Genomic DNA, 20,868 nt, shown 5'->3' with positions numbered 1-20,868 from the left:
CCTGGAGGGGCTGGGCATGCTAACTTCTGCGCTACGACCCGCCGCCACCACGTCAGATTTTCTATGCATACCTGCTTCTTGTTTCTATTGCACACGCATGCAGGACAAACGCGGATAAGTAATTGGATTAGATTGGGAAAACGTTTATTGAGCCTGCAGTAAAGCGCGAAGGCGCGCTTCGGACGTGACTTACGTCGTCATCGTGGTGGTGTTAGGAATGGCCGTACGAGGTGGCAATGTGCCAGCTTTCAGCCCGCAGCACCTGTTCCAATCCCACCAGACAGGGCGCACTTCAGAGAACTGCGGATGACCGGCAGCCACGTGGCGCGCGGTCAACTCAGGAATGTGGTACTCGGCTGCGCCACCCGAGACAAAGCAGAGTTCTACGAAGCCCTCTGACGTCGGCTCCGGACCCTTTTCCCCTGTGCGTGTGTGCGGCACGTGTTTGTGAGCCCTCCGCCAGAAGGGCTGGTCCACGGGGACATCGAACTATGACGTCGAGCGGAGAGCTTATAAGCAGCGTTTACCGGCTGCTAGAGCGTGCTCGTCGTCGGGAGCTGAGAGCTCGTTGTCATGCTAGAAATGCACTAGTGAGCTGTGTGCTCGTAAGCTGTTTGCTGTATGATAGTCTTGCGGGCTCCATATGGGAGTCGCGCTAAACTGCCAATGTATCTTCCTTAAAATGTTAATATGTAAATAAATCCTGCTCGCCTAGTCCTGTCGCCACAAGGTCCTCCCTACGCCTACGACTGCCGACTCTTACAGCGGGTGCTCTGCGAGGATCCCCGCTCGCCGTTGCCGGCTCACCAGGCTCCTGCCTAGCCATCGCCTCGATGACCTGCTCGACGGCCTGTAGTTGTATTTCTTGGTCTTCGTTCCACGTTGCTTCCTCAAGCTGCGGCGGTATATGTCCTGAGTTAGCTTGGCTTGGATGTTTGGAGCAATCCCATAGCATGTGCTCGAATGTGGCCTTCTCCCTGCAGCACGCTCTGCACTTGTCATGGTGGTGCGATTCTGGTTACATCCTATGCAATAGCGCCGGGCTTGGAAGTGTTCTCGTTTGTAGTTACCTGAACAGCACGGCCTGCGACCTGCTGAGCCCTTTGCAGGGCGGCGGGAGAAGTCTACGGGGCAGCCGAAAGCCTTGGTCAGTTCGTTATAGGTGGTCATCCGGTCTTTGGCGCTGAAACACAGCGGGCAGCCATTGCCTTGGGCGCGGTCGGTTAATCCTCGTGCTCGGGCGTGTGCCATTTCGTTGCGATTGGCATGCTTCTCCGACGCTTGTCCTGCGTGCTCCGGGAACCACTTGATTCGAGTCCTCTTGTCGCGGTATGCCTGTCGGAGCAGGACGCGTGCCGACGTTGGGGCAATTCTTCCTTTGGCGTAGTTCCTCACCGCCTGTCTGGAGTCGCTGAGGATCATGTGGCATTCTCGGGTTACGATGGCCAGGGCGATGGCTATTTCTTCTGCTTCCTCCACTTGCTTGCTCGATGTGCTGGCAGTCGCGCGCACGGAGTCGACCACCGCGATCGCGAAGCAGTTGCGGCCGGCATATTCGGCTGCATCCACGTATCTGGCACCGGTGTCTTCCGCGTGCAGGTCCGTTAGTGCCTTGGCTATAGCGCGTCTTCTGCCTTCGTTGAATTCCGGATGCATGCTCTTCGGCAAGGGGTCAACCCGCGCGTTTCATCGTACGTGGTCGGGGACGGGGCATTTTGGACCCTGCTGTTCATGATAACCGATGCCTAGACTGCACAGGATCTTTCTGCCGGCCTTTGTTGATGACAATCTTTCCAACTGAGCGGCTCTTTGCGCTTCGATGACCTCGTCGAGCGTGTTGTGTATGCCCAGCTGGAGGAGACGTTTCATGTTGGTAGTTTCAAGTAGACCGAGGGGTGTCTTGTAAGCCCTCCGGATTAGGATGTCTAGCTTGTTCTTTTCGCTTTTCACCCACTTGTGGAAGGCTGCCACGTACACTGGCAGAGTACGAAGGAGTGTATAAGCCTGATGAAGTTTTCCTCCTTCATGACTCCCTTCTTGGTGGTAACGCGCTTGAGCAGTCTGCTGGCATTGGACGCCTCACCCATGCTGAGGGTGATGGTGTCTCCGTTCCTGCCGAGCGCTTCGATCGTCATGCCCAGGACTCGGATCTTGCTGACGGTCGGTATTGTGTTACCATCCCTGGTGCGGATCTTGATCTTTTCGTGTTTCCTTTGCTTCTTGATTCTGTGCGTTTTGATCGGTTGGTAAAGCAGGAGCTCCAACTTACTTGGGGAGCAACGCAGTCCCGTACCTTCCAAGCTTTCTTCGATCGTGTCGACTGCCGTCTGTGGCGTGGATTTTGTGCGGGCATCACTGCCCCCGTCCACCCACAGCGTAATGTCGTCCGCGTATATCGTGTGCTTCAGTCCTTCAAGCTGGCGTAGTCTTTTGGCAACTTGAATCGTAGCAAGAATAAATAGCATGGGTGAGATGACGGAGCCTTGGGAAGTGCCCTGGCTCCCTAATGTCTTCTCGTCCGTCTTCAGGTCGCCGAGTCTGAGCTCCGCCATCTGCCGGTGAGGATGCCTTTGAAATATTCGTACGACCTCTCGCCTAGGTTTAGATGCGATACCTGCGCGAGGATGGCAGAGTGCGTAACTTTGTCGAAGGCGCTTTCTAGGTGGAGCCCGAGGACGGCTTTGGTGTCCCTAGTTTCGCCGTCGATGACCTGATGTTTGATAAGTAAAAAATCTCAGTGCCCTCCCACTCTCTGAAGAAATACGACCCGCAAAGCTGTGTATGTGGGCCCCTTAATGGCGAACTGCACCTCCGCCGTATGTCGGCACCGCGTTGCACTGTCTTCGGGATCGGCCCACGTATGGGGAGTGCTTAATGCCTGCTTCACCTCCGCCGCTGGTCGGCCTGGCATGGCGTTACATTCGGGATCAGCCCACGTATGGGGAGAGCTGAACGTTTGCTGCACCTCTGCTGCGGGTCAGCCCGGTATTATGCTATCTTCGGGATTTTGCTCTATACGCGGACGCGATAGTGGGGAAAGTAGCCCTTAAGAGGAACCTTTAGCTCTGGTGGTCCTATATAAATACATGTAAAAGGAGAACTCGTTTTTCTCCACAACCACTGCATCAAATTTTACAAGGTTTGTTGCACTTGAAAGAAATACTTAAAATCTAGTGACTGTTGGTTTAAAATCTTTTATTTGGGTCATCATTTGTTTATTCAAAATTGGCAAAAATCACAAATTTTCAGAAAACGAAACCAACTTTACAACTCTGTCTTTCGGCAATCAAAACGGATATCACAATTCTGTACATTGCATCTAACAGCACATCTAAAGGACAAAATTGATATAATACGCATGAATCTAAAAAAATTTAGTAATGTGGAAATGCAGCTTTTCCACAACCCTTGTTCACAACGTAACGACTTCACGTAAGATATAAATCGGCATATTGGATTTGTCCGCTTTGAATTGTCTAAAGGATTCTGTTTACATAACCGCGATATCAGTTCTTGATGCGGAGTTATTAATTTGTAAACTTCGTGCTTCTGTATTTTTCGCACTTTTGAATTTTTGAAAATCTTTTACCAGAATTCAAGCCCTAAATAGAAATTTGCGCTTCTAATAGTCACTAGAATTTACCTTTCTCTCCCGAATCCAGCAAAATTTATTAAAATCGGCCCAGGGGTTATCTCAGAAAATCGTTTCGGCGTTTTACATTTATGTGAATAGGCCACGTCGGAATTGGGCCCGAGTTAAAGCATACTCTTAACGACTTCGTTGGAAAAACAGTAACAAAAGAATAAAAGAAAAAAAATCGCCTCAGCCGTCAATATCGCCGCCTCAGATTTTGTCATGATGGCACCGCCACCATCGGCACGGCTTCCTGAGCAGCTACCAAGCTGTTCCCTTTCGTTATCTTCCTTCGCTCGGCGGCAGTGCACTGTCTTGATGCCGACGACACGCTAAATCTGCACCATCATTCCGTCATGCATCGCTTCTGCGACCAAGCAAGCTTTCGGCGGCACACGTTCACTGCCGTATTGACACTAAAACTTTAAAATGCTTGCCTTCGAGAAAGCAGCGTGAATAAAAATGGAACGCGACTATGTGACCATGGGGAACATGTTCACGGGGCCATACTATTGATGACAGCACCACAAAAGGCTAGATGTGTTCAGGTTGACTTTACAGGTTTGGAAGGAAAGACTGACGGGCTAGTTGCTTCATTATCACATTAAGAACAGCACTTAATGTTAGCGCAGTTTGTGTGTGGTTCCCCCTGCGTGTGTCCCGTCGTGAAGTGCTGTTCTTTCTTTGACTTCACAGATGTTCTTTTTCTGCGTCAGTTACGTCTTCCAAGAGTGGTTACTTGGAAAATTTTTGTTCGCATTGCTCTTACAGAAGCATATTTAGTCGAAATTTGTTCGTTTGGCTGCTTAATCTCGAGAACGGGCTCCAAACTGCTCATTTTCTTTAACCACGTAAAAACCCTTACAGAAAATTTAATTACGTAGCTTTGTTAATTACGCAAACAACTTCTCAACTTACTCCGCATCTAGAGGTTACCAATCTGAACACTTGAATGATAAAATGATGTTAACATTGTTTGCATCGTTCGAATGGTTTTGTTTTGTGCAGTTAAAGGCAGCCGGCATATTGATGGTGCTGTAGACTTCTTATAAAGTAAGTGTGAAAGTTTGGACAGGTTATCTTGGCACAAATCAACTTCATGAGCTTAAGCACATGACCCAACCTTGCACGTCTGTCTTTACAACGGATTCTCATACATTATACAAGAAGCACCTCAGCGCTACGGTACATCCCACAAGGTGTGCGAGAACATGGTGCGCGCTCCCGACTAGGTTTCTGAGCGTTGGTGGCATCAGACTCGGTTTCCTGGCATCATAAGGAATAAAAACAGCTTCCTGGAGGAAAGCATTGGGTACATTTTCAGCACTTTGTAACATATGGATCAGCACGGATATGTACGTTAGAACGAAAAGTACTGAAATATTAAGGTGAGGGTTTCGCTGCATGTATTTTGGCTGTCTAATGTTAAGATCTAAAGAAAAAATGCTTTGATTTTGTGACAAATAATGCTGACATGAAATATGAGCTCCGACACAGTACCCGTGTTGGAACTGGCCCCTGGAATACAGGGCTATATTAAACCACGATATGCTGGTTTGATAAATACGAGTAATTGTAAAGTGGTTCGCTCTTGAATTTCCTGTATGTCAATCGGCGCCGCTGTGCAGTGTTGTGGGCCCTTTTTATACCACCAGCACTATGTTTCAGCTAATATTGAAAGCAACTGTATTCCTTCTTTTAAGGGGGGGGGGGGGTTTAGCGTCTAACCACAGTTCCCAAGTTATCAGTTAGCTCAAGATGCGCCTGCATGTGTTTCTAATATGCAGTATGTTGGCACGGATTCAATAGCGAAAGAGCGCTATCTTATCAGATTGCGCGCGTGAAGCGAATACTGGCGTACATTCTCCATCACATTTGCCGACCCGAGATTGCGCTGCGATGTACGAGCATTCCAATCTGACGAACCGACGCCTTGATCCGTAGATCGGAATCAGAGGAAGCACTTTGCGCGCAGCCATCGGTATCTTTGAGTGTTATTTTCTTTTCCAGCGCAAGCTCATCTTATAATGAGTAACATTCGTGACTGACTCTTTTGGAAGTGTTTTGTTCTTCACATCACTACAGCGTGAGAGTATAGAGGTGCTCCATCTTCATTGAGAGAATACTGGGAAATGGACTAGGTCTTTTCTTGCGTATGCGTTTACACATTAACCACACCAATTTATTTTCCATAACTTACGTTTTAATTTAGGGGGCTGTAAAGCACAGCAACCTTTTACTAACAGGATGTTTTATTAACAAAGAAAATTTAAATGTTTATTAGTCGGCTTTCACTTCATGGTAAAGAATTTCAATAAAGATCTACTTACGATAATTAAAAGCCTATCTGTTTGACAGCGTTTCATCTGAGTTCCCCTTTGCAAGGTAATACAGACTTGCAGATTGTTCGTATTGGGCACCCTCGACATGTGTCCAACCGCCAAAGAAAGGGTCATTCCGAATGTTTCATTTCAGGAAGGCGTGTTACCCTCCTGTCTTTCATTCCCGTTCGCCAACACGCATAACACGAAAGTGCTGCTTGAAGAGCGTCGTTAGTCCAAGCCAACTAGCTACCGTAACTCACCTCGCCTATATCGCTGTCATTTAGGCTTAGATAAGAAATATTATTATTTTAAACCGACGCATCACGAATCCAAAAAGAGCTGCGCGCGACCAGCCCAGCTAGGTTTCTTTCATTTCGTACATCGTCGTAGCGGCTAATAGTAGCTCACGAAGCAGATCACTGAGTGTGGATATGGCAGAGAAGGTGTTCTATATAATGTCTCGTCACCCACCGAAAATTGCCCGCCGTGCTACTGGCCTTTCCTAGAAAATTGTATATGTGACGCCCAGCCATTTGGAACACAGCAACTTTGTTTTGCGATGGGAGAGTCCAGGTGAGAGACGGGCTGGTTATGGAGATAAAGACACGCTATTTTCTGCAGTAACCTAGGCATGCATGGATGAATGCCCTTATTTATTGAGAAAAAGGAGGAGCAAGACTCAGTGGAAGCACGTCTCAGCAGACTGGGAAAGAAGCGGGGGACAAAGAGGAAAAGCTGGGGCCTGGGTGGCAGGCGAAGTCGCAGCTTAGAGGCGAGAGAATATAAGCAAGAGTTGGCGAAACCAGTTGAATTCCAGTGTAGATGTGTGATGTGCCGAGTAAATGATTGGAGTCACCGCCCAGCATCCGTCCTTTGCGGCAGTATAAGCTCCCACCGTTCTTGGTAACAAACCTTTACTGAAAACCAACCTTCGCAATTACTTTTTCATCAGCCATGCCTAGCCACGTATTCCTTAGTGGCAGGGTCTGTGGATTACATCTACGCTGTCCCGACAAGTTACGACCATAACGTGGCACTTGCGGTCACGGATGCCATACTCGTGACTCTTACTATACTACTACTATACTGCGCGAATACTATAAACATGGGTTTACTGCACAAGTTAGTGAACAGACATTTTAGAACCGCGTTTTTCGCCTTACATACGCCCAACGCAAGCACCATTGTAGCATGTCACGGTGTGAGTCTCTTCAAGACAGAGGCGCGAACGCAAACATAAGAACGTGTTAGAAGACAGGGTCTTGGGCCTCGTGCCAAACATATCCAAGCCAACAATATGTTAACAATCATGCCGTCGTTTCTATGCAAAGAGGTTGTGTATTTAAACTTCTGGAGTGACAGTCCAATCCGCCACCTACGGGAGCGCGTGAAGCCGCCGGGGGCCACATTGTTAGAGGAAAAGGAGTGCGGCCACAGTACGTGGCTGCGGTATACGCGCGACGCAACCTGTGCTTGCGGTTCTGCGATGAAAAAATAAAGTTAAACCCCTTTAGGAAGTATATCAGTCCGCCATTTGGTGTCGCAGTTGTCAAAAATAAAATGTCATGGTGGTGGCTGCCTAGTGTGCTGTGTACAATATTGTTACGAGGAGTTGCGAAGAAATGGTTTTATTTACAGGAGAATTGGACGATGATGGTAGCGTGATCGTAGTGCAGCCCGGCCTCTCTAACTCCTCGTTTTCTTCGTCCTCTCTTTATTCTCTTCTTGTCCGTGCCTTTCGTATCTGTTAAATTTCCCCGCAAGCAGACGAAGCCCGTGGGGCGAGTCAGGATGTACAAGCAGGGTAGAAAGGCTTCAGGCGAGCAATATGAGTCAGCTGAGTTCTGCTTGATCGCCGACCATTGCACAGGAGGCGAGCTATGACGTAAGTGAGTTCGCTCAGGCGGTCCACAACTACAAATGGGCCTGAATATTGTGACAAGAACTTTTGGTACAATCCACGCTTGCGTTGCGGTGTCCAAAGGAGGAATAAGTCACCTTTTTGCAGCGATACTTGTACGTGACGGTCGTCGTATCGCTCTTTCGAATGACTTTGCGAGGCCAGAGTACGAAGACGAGCTATTCGACGCGCTTCTTCAGCGAGACACAAAGTCTTCGATACAGAATCATCACTGTGCAGAACGAAAGGTAGGAAAGTGTCCAGAGGGCTTCGCAGTAACCTTGCATACAGGAGGTAAAATGGGCTATAATTCGTGGTTTCGTGCTTCGCAGTGTTGTATGCATAAGTGATGAAGGGCAGCACGTCGTCCCAGTTCTTATGATTGGAGGAGACGTACATAGCAAGCATGTTAGTCAGCGTTCTGTTTGTCCTTTCAACGAGGCCATTGGTCTGTGGATGATATGGCATGGAATGACGGAACTGTGAAGTGCACAAACGAAGTAACTCTTCAATGGCATCAGCCGTGAACTGGCGACCACGGTGACCACGGTCGCTGATGATGACACGTGGTGGGCCATGACGAAGGACCACGGAACGGAGAAGGAAGGCCGCCACGCAAGCAGCGGTGGAAGACGGTATGGCTGCAGTTTCTGCATACCGTGTAAGATGGTCTACGCAGACAATTATCCAGCGGTTCCTGTTGTTAGATGGCGGGAATGGACCCAGAAGGTCAATGCCTACTTGCTCGAACGGCGTATTGGGCGGTGTCAATGGCCGAAGGGGACCCGGGGCTGCGGTGGTCGGTCGCTTGTGACGTTGGCACGTTTCACAACTAGCGACATAGCGACATAGCGCTTGGTTGCTTCGTACATCTTGCGCCAGTAAAAGCGCTCCTGCGTGCGGTGCAGCGTTCGTACGAAGCCGAAATGGCCGGATGTCACATCGTCATGCATGGCGCGTAGAAACTCGGAGTGGAGACTCTCGGGGACAAGAAGCAGAAAACGCGCTCCATGCCCGGAGTAATTAGTTTTGTACAGCAATTTATCACGGACAGTAAAGCGACCGCTGCCTTTAGAAGTACGGGCGGCGACAAAAAGCGGATCAAGGGTAACATCATCCCGTTGTTCTCGCTGAAAGTCTGCCGCGTCAGGGAACGTAGGAGTAACAGCAGCGAGACAGTCGTCAAAATTCTCAGCATCGCAGTCGGTAGTCGCAAGAGGAATCCGAGAGAAGCAGTCTGCGTCAGCGTGACGACGGCCACTCTTGTACCCACAAAGTCGTATTCCTGGAGGCGCAGCGCCTAACGTGCGAGGCGACCAGAGGGATCACGCAAACCGACCAGCCAGCATAAAGAATGATGGTCGTTGATAATCTTGAATGGTCTACCGTAAAGATAACATCGAAACTTTTGTACGGCGAAAACGGCTGCCAGGCATTCCTGTTCCGTGACCGTATAATTGCGTTCAGATTTGCTCAGACAACGGCTGGCATATGCGACAACCTGTTCTGCACCACTGTGACGTTGTACAAGCACCGCTCCTATCCCGATTCCCCTCGCATCAGTGTGAACTTCAGTCGGGCAAGATGGATCGAAGTGACGCGAGAGGAGTGCTGACGTTAGTATAAACTTCAGTTGAGAGAATGATGCGTCACACTCTGGCGTCCAATTGAAGGATGCATTTTGTCGCAAAATACTTGTCAACGGGTAAACGATGTCTGCAAACCGGGGAAGAAAACGACGAAAATACGAACATAGGCCAATGAATGAGCGGAGTTCTCGTGTTGACTGCGGTGGCTTGAAGGAGCTCACTGCTTCAATGTTACGAGGATCGGGTCTGACGCCATCCTTGTCGACTAAGTGTCCCAGGACCAGTGTTTGACGTTCGTCGAACCGACACTTTTTTGAGTTTAGGACCAGTCCAGCTTTCTCAATGCAGTCGAGAACGAGGCTGAGGCGTTCGTTATGTTCTTCAAACGTGCGGCCAAAGATTACAACATCATCGAGGTAACACATGCATATCTCCCACTTTAGACCGCGTAGTACTGTGTCCATGAATCTTTCAAAGGTGGCAGGAGCATTGCAAAGGCCAAAAGGCATAACATTAAATTCGAATAGGCCCTCTGGAGTCACGAAAGCGATCTTTTCCTTGTCGGCAGGGTCCATAGGTATTTGCCAGTACCCCAATCGCAAATCAAGTGTTGAGAAGTAAGAAGCAGCGTGTAAGCAATCACTGACGTCATCGATTCGCGGTAGTGGATAGACATCCTTCTCCGTCACTGCGTTTAGATGTCTGTAATCCACGCAGAATCTCCAGGAGCCATCTTTTTTTCGGACCAGGATTACTGGGGCTGCCCATGGACTAGATTACTCTTGAACGACACTTTTGTTCATCATCTCCTTGACTTGCTCGGCAATAACTTTGCGCTCGGACGATGGCACTCGGTAGGGCTTCTGGCGGATGGGGTGTGCTGAGCCAGTATCTATTCTGTGACGAGCGCAGGACGCGGTATGGCGGTAAATGAAGGGGTGCATCTCCATGCGTGAAATCAAATTCGGCCTCATGCCTGGCAAGGACTTGTACCAGTGCTTGCCGTTCCGATGTACCGAGAGCCTTGCTGATCATGCCAAGCATTAGCTCTTCAGAATGGCGATTATCGCAAGGAAAGTAAGCTGTAGAAACGTCCGTAGTTAGTGCCGCTATTGAAGTACATGCGGCTTCATCGAAAAGAGCGATTTTCATACCGCGAGGAAGGACAACCGGCGTGGCGGAAGAGTTCAGCGCCCACAATGTGGCGACTCCTTTCGTCATTCACACGACAGAGCAGGGCACAAGTATATTTTTTAGCACCGTTTATGCGGAGAGGCCTAACTACAAGGTCAACACAATCAGTATCAACAGTAGTTGTAGAAACACGAACAGGCGTCAGGCACCACGATGGTACAATCACTTCATCAAGAACACTGACTGTGTCTGTGTCCTTGTCTTCACTACCCAAGCTTTGTTCAGAATGTGCTGATATAAATAACTTGTTCAATGAGATTTCGCCACAACCACAGTCCACGGAAGCGCCGCACTGTTCAAGAAAATCGATACCAAGAATAACGTCGTGCGAACAACGAGAAAGAACAAGGAATTCCGACACAAACACTTTCCCAGCCAACAAAACACTCACAGCACAAACACCAAGGGGATGAAACCACTCGCCGCCTACTCCACGAAAGGTAATACCGTCGTTCCAGGAAAACATAACTTTGTGGCCTTGCCGGTTTTTCAAAGCGAGGCTCATCACAGACACAGTCGCCCCAGTATCAACTAACGCCATGGTCGGTATTCCGTCAATCGAGACATTCACTGTGTTTTTGAACATCACAACAGGCAGAGGTATTTCTTGCAAAGACCGTCCGGCGACCACACATCCACTGGCCGCGGATGCTAGTTTCCCGGGGGCGGTCAGGAAGAACGGCGCCGAGGGGACGCAGAGCGACGGGGACGGCTATTTGGAGGCGTGAAACTCTGCTCAGATGCTGGCGAATCGCTGCGTCTGGTCTCGTGTGAGAAGTGATCCTTTGGAAGCAAATCGGTCGTCCGCAGGTCATATGAAGTACGGGTTCTGGGTGGCGAGAACATCGATGGTGTCCTACGTGATTGACGGGCTTGGCGACAATACCGAACTATATGGCCTGGGGAACGACAGTTGTAGCACACGGGAGGGTCGCGGTTCACAGCGTCTACCTCAAAACGAATGGTAGACGGCTGCGGGCGGCGAGAAAGTTCGTGGTCATGTGGATAACGTGTCTCTGCTGCTTGCTGAAATCCGTTATATCTTTCATAAGTCGCGTCGTGGTAGTAGGGTCGGTGCTGTTCTTGTCGTGGCCTGACAGAAGTCGCAGGGCCTCGGGGGTAAAAACGCGGCTGCTCTTGTTGTGGCCGAGCGCCATAAGTAGGGCCTCTGTCGTAGAGACGTGACTGCTGTCGGGGCGCGAGTTCATAATCCTCAGTGCCCCTTGCCGCAGGATACGGGGAGAAGGATGCCACGTTTGGCTCAAAATCTGGCGGTAGGCGGAAGCTACGAGTGCCTGGATATGTCACTTGCGCGTGCAGGCTGAGTTCTTCCCGAACTATTTGTCGGATCGTTCATTCAAGATCAAGGGGCTGGTTGCTGTCCACGCTTGCAACTGTCGTTACATTGGCTAGCCTGCCAAACTTCGGCGTTATGCGCCTCGTCTTTAGTTGCTCGAAAGTACGACAGTGCCGAATGATGTAAGCGACGGAAGCCAGGCTGTCTTTTGCAATGAGGAAATTGTAAACATCCTCGGCAATTCCTTTTAGGATGTGCCCGACTTTGTCTTCCTCGGACATTCCAGAGTCCACCATCCTACACAGCTTTATTACTGCCTCAATGTAGGTCGTGCAGGTTTCGCCTGGTACTTGCGCACGTTGCAGTAGCGTCTGTTCTGCCCTTTTCTTTTTCGTCGCGGAGTCACCGAATCGCTCTTTGATTTCCGAAACAGATCTTCCCCATGTTGTGAATGTTTCCTCGTGGTTGTCGAACCACACCAATGAAGTATCGGTTAGAAAGAACACGACGTTCGAAAGCTGAGAAGCGCTGTTCCACCTGTTGGCGGCACTCACCCGGTGATAATGGATGAGCCATTCCTCGACGTCTTCGTCCAATCTTCCGGCGAAGGAACGCGCATCTCTCAGTTGCAGAGCAGAACTTGGGGCAGCAGTCGGAATGGGCCGCTGTTCGTCTGCGTCGTGGGACATATTCAACTCCGGTAGATTCGGTGGGAGTCCAGCAAGGCGACGGCTCCGTCGAAGAACTTGTGGTTCAGCCTCCGTCTTCGGGTGTCGATTACGCAGCACCTTTCACCAGAACTGTTACGAGGAGTTGCGAAGAAATGGTTTTATTTACAGGAGAATTGGACGATGATGGTAGCGTGATCGTAGCGCAGCCCGGCCTCTCTAACTCCTCGTTTTCTTCGTCCTCTCTTTCTTCTCTTCTTGTCCGTGCCTTTCGTGTCTGTTACAATGTGTTGCGAGAACTGAAAAACAGTCGCTTCCTGATTTCTTCATTCAGTAACCTGCCGCGTGCATCGGCATTGTGATGCCCTTTCGTCGATACGTGGTGCCGGCCCGTACTGACACAACGACATGACCCGAAATGTAGTATCCTTATGCCATTTCTTAAAAAGATCACTATTTGTGTAAATCAGCGTTTTTGGTTGAAACCAAGAAAAAAATATTCAACGGTAGGTATCATTTTTGTCCGGCATTTGAGTTCTAGCTGAAAAGAGTCGGTGAAAGCAAATTTACAATAAAGCTAAGGCGACCCACAATCTGCACACAGCCGCAAGCCTACATGCGCTCCACTGAGAATAACCTGCCAAAGTTAAGGTCATGTGTCAGCTGGCCGCTCAAGCAATCTTTACTTTTTTTTCGTTTCTGCATCCATTCTGCCTGCGTCTGCGGCAAAAACGTGAAGTGGGATGGTGGTGGTGGTGAATTGTAGCAGCAGGCGGGTTTAGCCTGGCGAACAAGTCCGGCAATTGCTCCAGGCAGATAGATAAACAGAAATTGGTGGAGGCAGGTGGTAGCGTAATGGTTAGCGTGCCCATTTCCCAAATGCAAGATGGAGCATTTGGGAGATGGGCTCGAATCTCGGTGGTTTGTTTGTGAAGACAGCTTTCTGTGGTCTCTGGTGACTGCGAAGCTCAGAATGAGGCGGCATCCTGACGACAACGGTCGCCGTCAACGTAACAGAATAAGCGGGCGTGCAAGGTCACGTCTAAAGCCGAAAGCACATTCGGAGGAAATACACTATACTCTTGCCGACAAAAAAAAAAAAAAACGTGATGAGTAACGAGCGGTGTTGTTGAGCGAGGCTGTAGACGGATAATGTCACCATAGACAGGACAACGCTCCCATCCTGGTGCTCAGGGGAAATATACGTCGACAGTGTGTCAATTAGCGTGTAATTGATACTTCATTAAGGTCGTTGCGTGTTTGTGTTGTGTCTAGCAGGAGCTAGTAGCGTAAGAGATGACACTGGAGAGAAGGCGGTGAGCGAAGTCCGCGAAAAGTAATTGAGGATAGCCATATAGAACGTCGACGCCATGTTGAATAAAGCCTGCGACTTCAGTTGCTCAGCCGCCAGAAAGGCTTGTGTTGTAGCATACCGCTGGGCGTATTTGGTAACCACAGCGATAAACACACATTTTGCGGAAGTAAACAGAGGAAAGGGACGTAGTGAGTTGGCCGCCCTTTTCGAGCTCTGGCATAGTTTGAAAAATGAATGTGGGGAAGTATGACGCACAAAATAGTATATGTCAACCCAAACGAATCAGCGTGGTCATACTTGCGCGACACGCCATGGTGGCCTGCCACCAATACATCATGAACTTGCAGTGATGAGAGTTTTCATTGCGTACTTGAGAATAAAAACGAGCACGTCAGAGACGTCCGAGGGACATTTCTAGGGTACAAGAGCACAACCCCCCCCCCCCCAAAAAAAAAATCACGAATATAAGCTTACGAATATGGGCGTCGTAAGATCGAGCACTTCGGCGCTTGTTGATCTTCTTTAGGATTACGTCAGCATTTCATTCAGCGTTTCTTTCTGAGAAAAAGAGTTGAAGGCGCCCGTTTATTTGCATCACAATGGCAGGCGTAACCAGGCAAACATTGACAGCATTTCATTAGAGAGTGCCTGCGTACTCTGTGGAGATTACGCATGACAATGACATCAAACGCAGAAAGCTTTGCTTACATCGATTCGCACATACATAGGATTCGCATAATTTTTTCACTCATTGAATACAGTGCATTCTACGGTGTCATTCTTCGACAAAACAGATGGTACCGATTTTCGCGTAATGAGGATTGGAACAAATTGTCTCACCTTCCGGCTGTCACCTTTCTCCTACTGCCAACATTCCTTCCCCTCCGTAGTTGCTTAGCTTTTATTGGGTTCGGCTGCTAATCACGAGGTCTCGAGATCGAATCCCAACCACGGCAGCGGTATTTCAATGGGTGTGAAATGCGAAAACCCGCGCACTTAGGGCTAGGCACACGTTAAAAAATCCCAAGTGGTCTAAATTATTCTCGAATCCTCCACTACGGTGTGCCTCCTAATGAAATCGTGGTTTTGGCAAGTAAAACCTCATAATGTGTTATGTAACATTCGTTAAGGATGTCCTGGGCAGTCGCACAACTCTTGAGTACAATTAAGCGTCAGGAGTTGTGCGCGAGGTCTTTGAGTATGTGGATAGCCTTTATGGCGTTCGATAGCTGCTAGTCTACATTGCGGCTATATAATAAAGGCGGAACGGCAACATGGTAGAGAATGGGGAGAACACACAAATCCCGCATATATTACTGCACAATAATTTTAAATATCGTTCTTGCTTCACGCACGTGGACAACCGCCATAGGAGACTACTTTGGAAACTAACTGCAAGTACTATATATGTCGTACCCAATGGTGTACCTGGCCTGGTGGCCAGTAAATGGAGACGTAATATTGCGAACAGCTTCGGCTATAGCGTGCTAACGGACAACGACACAAACTGAAGTGACTAGTGCAAGAGTGGACAGGGAACACTAAAGACGCTACAAGGACAAGCGCCCAGTTGGATGTTTGCGCGCTTATCCTTGTCGCCTCTAGTGTCCCGTGTCCACTCTTGCGCTAGTCACTTTAGCATGGAATACCAACTAGCCCGGTCTCACAGCCTGCGACGACACAGGGACAGTTTGCTCAACTCTTGTATTGTGACTTTTGTGTTAAGGTGAAAAACCAACTTATCCATGCATATGTCTTAATGCTTAAGCACATCTAGATTTGCAGCTGCGGCGGTGGCCCATGTGTGCGCATTGCAATGTCGCTAGTGAAATAATTTTGTGCACCTTAACGAATTCGATAGTGGAAAATCAAAATCCGTCCACGACGGCGTCTCTAGTAGGCGCTGTGCGATGTTCGGACGTTAACAATGTATGCCGACTGAAGAAAGGCTGCCCCGAAGTACTTCTGACGATTAGGCTAGCTTCTTTACTCCGTAGAATGAAAAAAAGAAAAGGAAAAGAAAAAAAAAGAAAAAAAAAGAACCGCATCAAAAGCCCAGAATCAACCATTGCTCGTCGCGACTAAACGCTCTTAGGATGACGAGTAATTTCTAGGCGACGAGCGAATACGCTTGATCAAGAACACTGATAACACCGGCGGGACAAGCATTGTGGCGAAGTTCAATGCGCAGGGATAGCTTTTATTTTTTTTTATTTTGTTTGGTTGACGTCATCACGCGTCACCGCGGGAAGTTTGAAAAGTTTAAGGTTAGTACGCCACGTGGTGGCACTCACGCGAACTAAACCCTCATGTCCAGAAAAGCTGGATACGACAGGTGCGCTCGGCAACAGCAGGCTTCTCCGCACGCTCGCAGGTTTGTGTGTGGCCGGCACGTCGTCGCTTTCCTTTTATAAAGCTCGATCCCGCTTAAACACAAGTGATGGGCTCCGATTTGGACGGCCTGAACTAACCTCACGACGTAACTCGGACGGCGATAAGCCCCTTCACCCCCCCCCCCCTCCCCCGGTGTACACGTATACTGCTCTATACGAGAAAGAGCGCCACTTCATTTGCCGCCGAGCTCCGTTTAGGGCGACCTGACTTAACCTGACGCAAACTCGGACAGCAATAATGAAGCTGTTATTACGGCGAGAAGAGGCGAGCTTCACACGCGCTACGCTTTGCGCACCTTTTTGCACCCGTGTGGTTATGTGTATACAGCTAACAGGAGGCACGCATATGCCTCGTTGACCTCCCTGCCATTACTTCCCTTCCCTTCTCTCGATGTAAATACATCGTGATTGCTGAGATAACTCGACCGGTGTCGTGAGAGCGGAAGTGCGAAAGACGCAGAAGGATGTTCAGGATCAAGCAAGAAGTCAAAGTTCGCCATTGCTTCCTCATCGGCGATTCGGTGATAGTGCGTGGCGATGGGAAATCGGCAATCGCTCTTTTCTTTCGTAACTGCTCAAGTATACGTGGTGTCAGCGGTGTTCACCAGATTTCACCGTGTGTTTCCACGGAGACGCCAGAGTTCACGCAAACGGCCCGCCGCAACAGACGAGCATATATTTGCCTACGACGAACGTGGAGTTGCAAACGAGGTCATGCATGCAAAGAGGTTTGCTGCCGTCGTGATCACTGTACGCGCTGTCACTGCAGCGTTATAGGCTAAAAGACGGAAGTTATATGCGATGGACTCGTCTACGGTTTCGAAGTGCAGTATCAACTGTGGCACGATATCCCTAAAGCCAGATTATTTCCACTGTCATCAGACGCCTATAGCCTCGACGTATACGGTTTCTTACACTCCGCCTTGGTAAGCGTGCACGCATTAAACGGTTGCGTGAAGCTACGTTGGTGCATCACGAGGCTCGATGGCTCCGCGTCCGGAACGCGTCTTCGGCTGTCGTCGCCAACTCCTAATTCATAGCTGTTCTTCATGGCACGCACATAAATCTTCGAAGCTGGAGCGGTACGATACTTGCAAAACACCGAAGTGGACAACGCAGAATCTGGCTCAACGCGAAACGCGGCAGCTGCACTGAGTCGGCTTACACGTATATATACACGGTCCAAGATGCACGGAATAGCATCTGCGGGAAGTTGGTTTAAAAATGGCGAGACGGAAGTTTCTTCAGAGCTCGGCCACAGTCGCTCTCATCACTAACACAACCGGCACCAGTCTGTCTGTTTACCATTCACCGCCCGCATTTCGCGTAACACTGTTCACATAAACAAGTCTTTTGTCCCACGAACAGCGCTGTTAAAGTTTCGTTCAATCCTCATTAAAGGTAATGGACTCTTTTTACACAGGCTTCAAAGCCAGGACAAATTTCGCGCAACCTTTATCGCTTAACCGATATGGACGTCTGCCAAATAAACAGTGCGGTTTTTTCGCGCACCATCAACGTGAGCTTTGCGACGAGACAACAGCAAGCATGCCTCCCACCCAAGCTCCGCCTCTCAGCGACGTTTTTTCTTACATAGTCAAAGCTTCATGCCGCTTGCTACAGTTGGTCATGTGTCTGCAATAATAATAAAAAAAAAAGAATAAAATTTACGTAAATAAATAAACAAACGAATAAATGTATACATAACGAAACATGTCACATTGATTGTATACGAACTCGTAGCGAAAAGCTGCAGGCGACGTACTTTCTCTCATGTACGTCAGATGTCTCAACGCCGGCAGGAAACAGGCAGCAAAAGGGGATAGGGGGGGCGGGGGCAGCGCGTGGAATGGTGCACGTAAAAATGACGGGATCCACTTTCGTCGAGGTTACGCGTACATGTCGGCGCGTGCAGTACTGTCGCATAACTTAGTCACGCCGACGACGGGCCAGCCCTTCATCACATGTACACCAACGGCCTTGCGCACCGCGGAGGTGTATACTGTATTTTCGCGATCACTCCAGTCACGCTGGCTTTCGATTCTGGTGCCCATAGATGAGGCAATCTTATTGCGCCTGTGTTCGTCAGTGTATCGTGCTTTTGCGATTTGGGATAGCAGGCTCTGACGTGGCCTACCTTTTCATGCTTATGCATTTAAAGAGAGAAAGAGCGATCTTGGCGTATTTGGTCATTCTGCGACAATTACTTCATATGCGAAGCAAGTACGAAGTATAAAGGTGCGTCCTAACAGCCTCTCTCAATTATTTGTTTAATCTATTCGGGTTGATCGATTTGGGCGACGGAGAGCCAGAATTACAGTTGTTGTTTAACCGATGGCATAGCTGAGGGTTGCCAGCTGCATTTCTAACTTTCGCCTTCGAAGACAAACACAAATGCTCATCGCTCATGTCGCATAGTGTCGTTCACTACTGCTGGCAAGCTGCGCTTAGCAGCCGCGGCGCCGACCTTCCACGCTAGTTACGGTTAAATAAGGCGTGTGCTTCAAAACAAACAGAAACGTACTACATAACTAGGCAAAGCAGGAAAAAAAAAAAAGAGAAACAAGAACTAGCGCGAAGGGAAGCAAGAAAAACCGTACCCGCATCCTGTCTAGCCTCTTCTTCACGAGTAGGCGCACACCGTTGGCTCAAGGCCAGCCAAACTATAAAGAAGTAAGCCTGCGGTATACCTGTTAAAAACGATATAGAATGCTATGCAGAGGTAGCAGCGCGAACGGGAGAAGGACGGCGCATGACAGGCGTGAATGTCGCTGCCATTACAAGGCCGCCGCGGTTGCTAAAGTAATAATAGTTAAAGCTGATACAAATACCGCAATCCACTGCGCCAAGACTGATACAGCCTAGCCTAGCCTATAAACCTAGCCCTCGGCGAAGCTCCTCAAGCAAGTCTATGGTTGTGCTTTTGAAACTGCATGCGGTGCCTCGAATCAACCGCACCAACGCGCACGTGCAGTCAGGCCTGGGAAACAGTAACCGTAAAAGCAGCCCCGTTTTTTTTTTTTTTTTTTTTTTTTGCGTACGCACGCAGTCTAGACCAACGCCGTTAATTGCGTCCGAACGCGTGCTATCCAAATTGCGCATGTTGTTATGACTCGCGACGACGCCCAGCTGTGTACAGACTTCTACAAGATCGTCGATTCGATAGGCGACCGAAGGGAAGCTGTACAGTTGCAATCCAGCCGAAAGTGTTGGCTCACGCCCTCGCAATGCTCACCATAGCGCATTGCGCTTCACCTCGGCGATGTTATAAGCAATGTCATACATCGCCAGAACGCATTATCGAAAATGGATGGATGGACGGACGGACGGACGGGTGGATCTCTACTTTCAAAATATAGAAACCCGAGGTAGCTCGTCCTTTGAATGCGCGAAGCACAGTAGAAAACTCGCAAAGCAAAAATTTAACGTCTAATTTCGCTGACTACTTCACAGACTTGGTAATCTGCCGCGTACACGTACACGTGGAGGTAGCTTCGCAGTTGACACCGAATTTCCCATAGCTCTGCAACTATACTGTCTTTAAGGGTTCAACGCGCCTACAGACGTATAATTGCACAGGTGGGTGCAATGCGAGTGGTCAAAGTGGATTCACAAAGCGTCTCCCGCAGCGCAATTAAGCAACGAGAAGCTCGGGCCGAGAATAGCTAAACCTCAGCTTTTATACGACCGTCGGGTCGTGTCCGACTGACTTTGCATCTCGCGACTTTTATTTCTTTACTACACCTCCCCCTTCCCCGACCCCTCTCCAGAATTTTATTTCCTCGTTCCCGTTCGTCCTTCACCGCGAAGTTATCTTAAGAGTTCCTTGGGTTCGTCGTCGCATGACTGCGACGCAACATTGTTTTCCCGTCGCGGCACATATTGCGATATACGAGGAAAACAGACAAAATGGAGGTAGATGAAGACGCATACGCGAGACGGAGAGACAAGAGGGGACAATGTACTCGCGTCGAGACGACCGTATGCTATAGGAACGCGGTCATCTCCATACGGTCCTCTGCGGACGCCAGGTCTTATATTTAATAATACGTCCACAGACAATCGAGACTGCATATACGCGTACGTCCTAAACAGTCGTGTGTGTCACTATTATCCCTCGCGCATGGCCGGGTGAACAGTCCGTGTCGAAGTGAATATATACACGCGCGCTGCTCTTCAAGCTGACGCGCTCAGGCGTGGCTTTTTTCGCGACGCAGCGCGCTCTGTTTGGCAGGAATTGTCATCAAAACACTGGCAGGACCCGGCCAACATCGTCGTCGGTCGCGCTTCTCCAACTGCTCCGCCTTATAATTCGCTTCTTTAATCTTGGCTTCTTTTTTATTTTATTTTTCCCTTGTTCACAGGGCCCGCCTGCCTGTCAGCGAACAACAACCTAGGTTTTCCTCTCGTGATTTTTTCTTTTCGCCTCATAATGGCACTGATTCTTTTCTCTGGACAAGAACCAAGCGGATAGTCGAGCCTATGTTCTTTCTTTATTTTTCTAAAGCTGCGGTCAGGCTCTTTGTGCGTTTGCTTTGGGAAGAGAGGTTACGA

At 49.1% G+C, this 20,868-nt stretch overlaps 1 protein-coding gene across 1 annotated transcript in view; it reads right to left on the bottom strand.

Moving 5' to 3' along the window:
• The window catches only part of Glut4EF (Glucose transporter 4 enhancer factor), a 147,391-nt gene that overhangs the window by 78,529 nt on the left and 47,994 nt on the right, over positions 1 to 20,868 (bottom strand). The window lies entirely within an intron of this gene.

Source organism: Dermacentor variabilis, chromosome 4 (assembly GCF_050947875.1).
Source record: "Dermacentor variabilis isolate Ectoservices chromosome 4, ASM5094787v1, whole genome shotgun sequence".
Lineage (NCBI taxonomy): Eukaryota > Metazoa > Arthropoda > Arachnida > Ixodida > Ixodidae > Dermacentor > Dermacentor variabilis.
The sequence above is the reverse complement of the archived record's forward strand: the minus strand, read 5'-3'. Positions and strand labels throughout refer to the sequence as shown.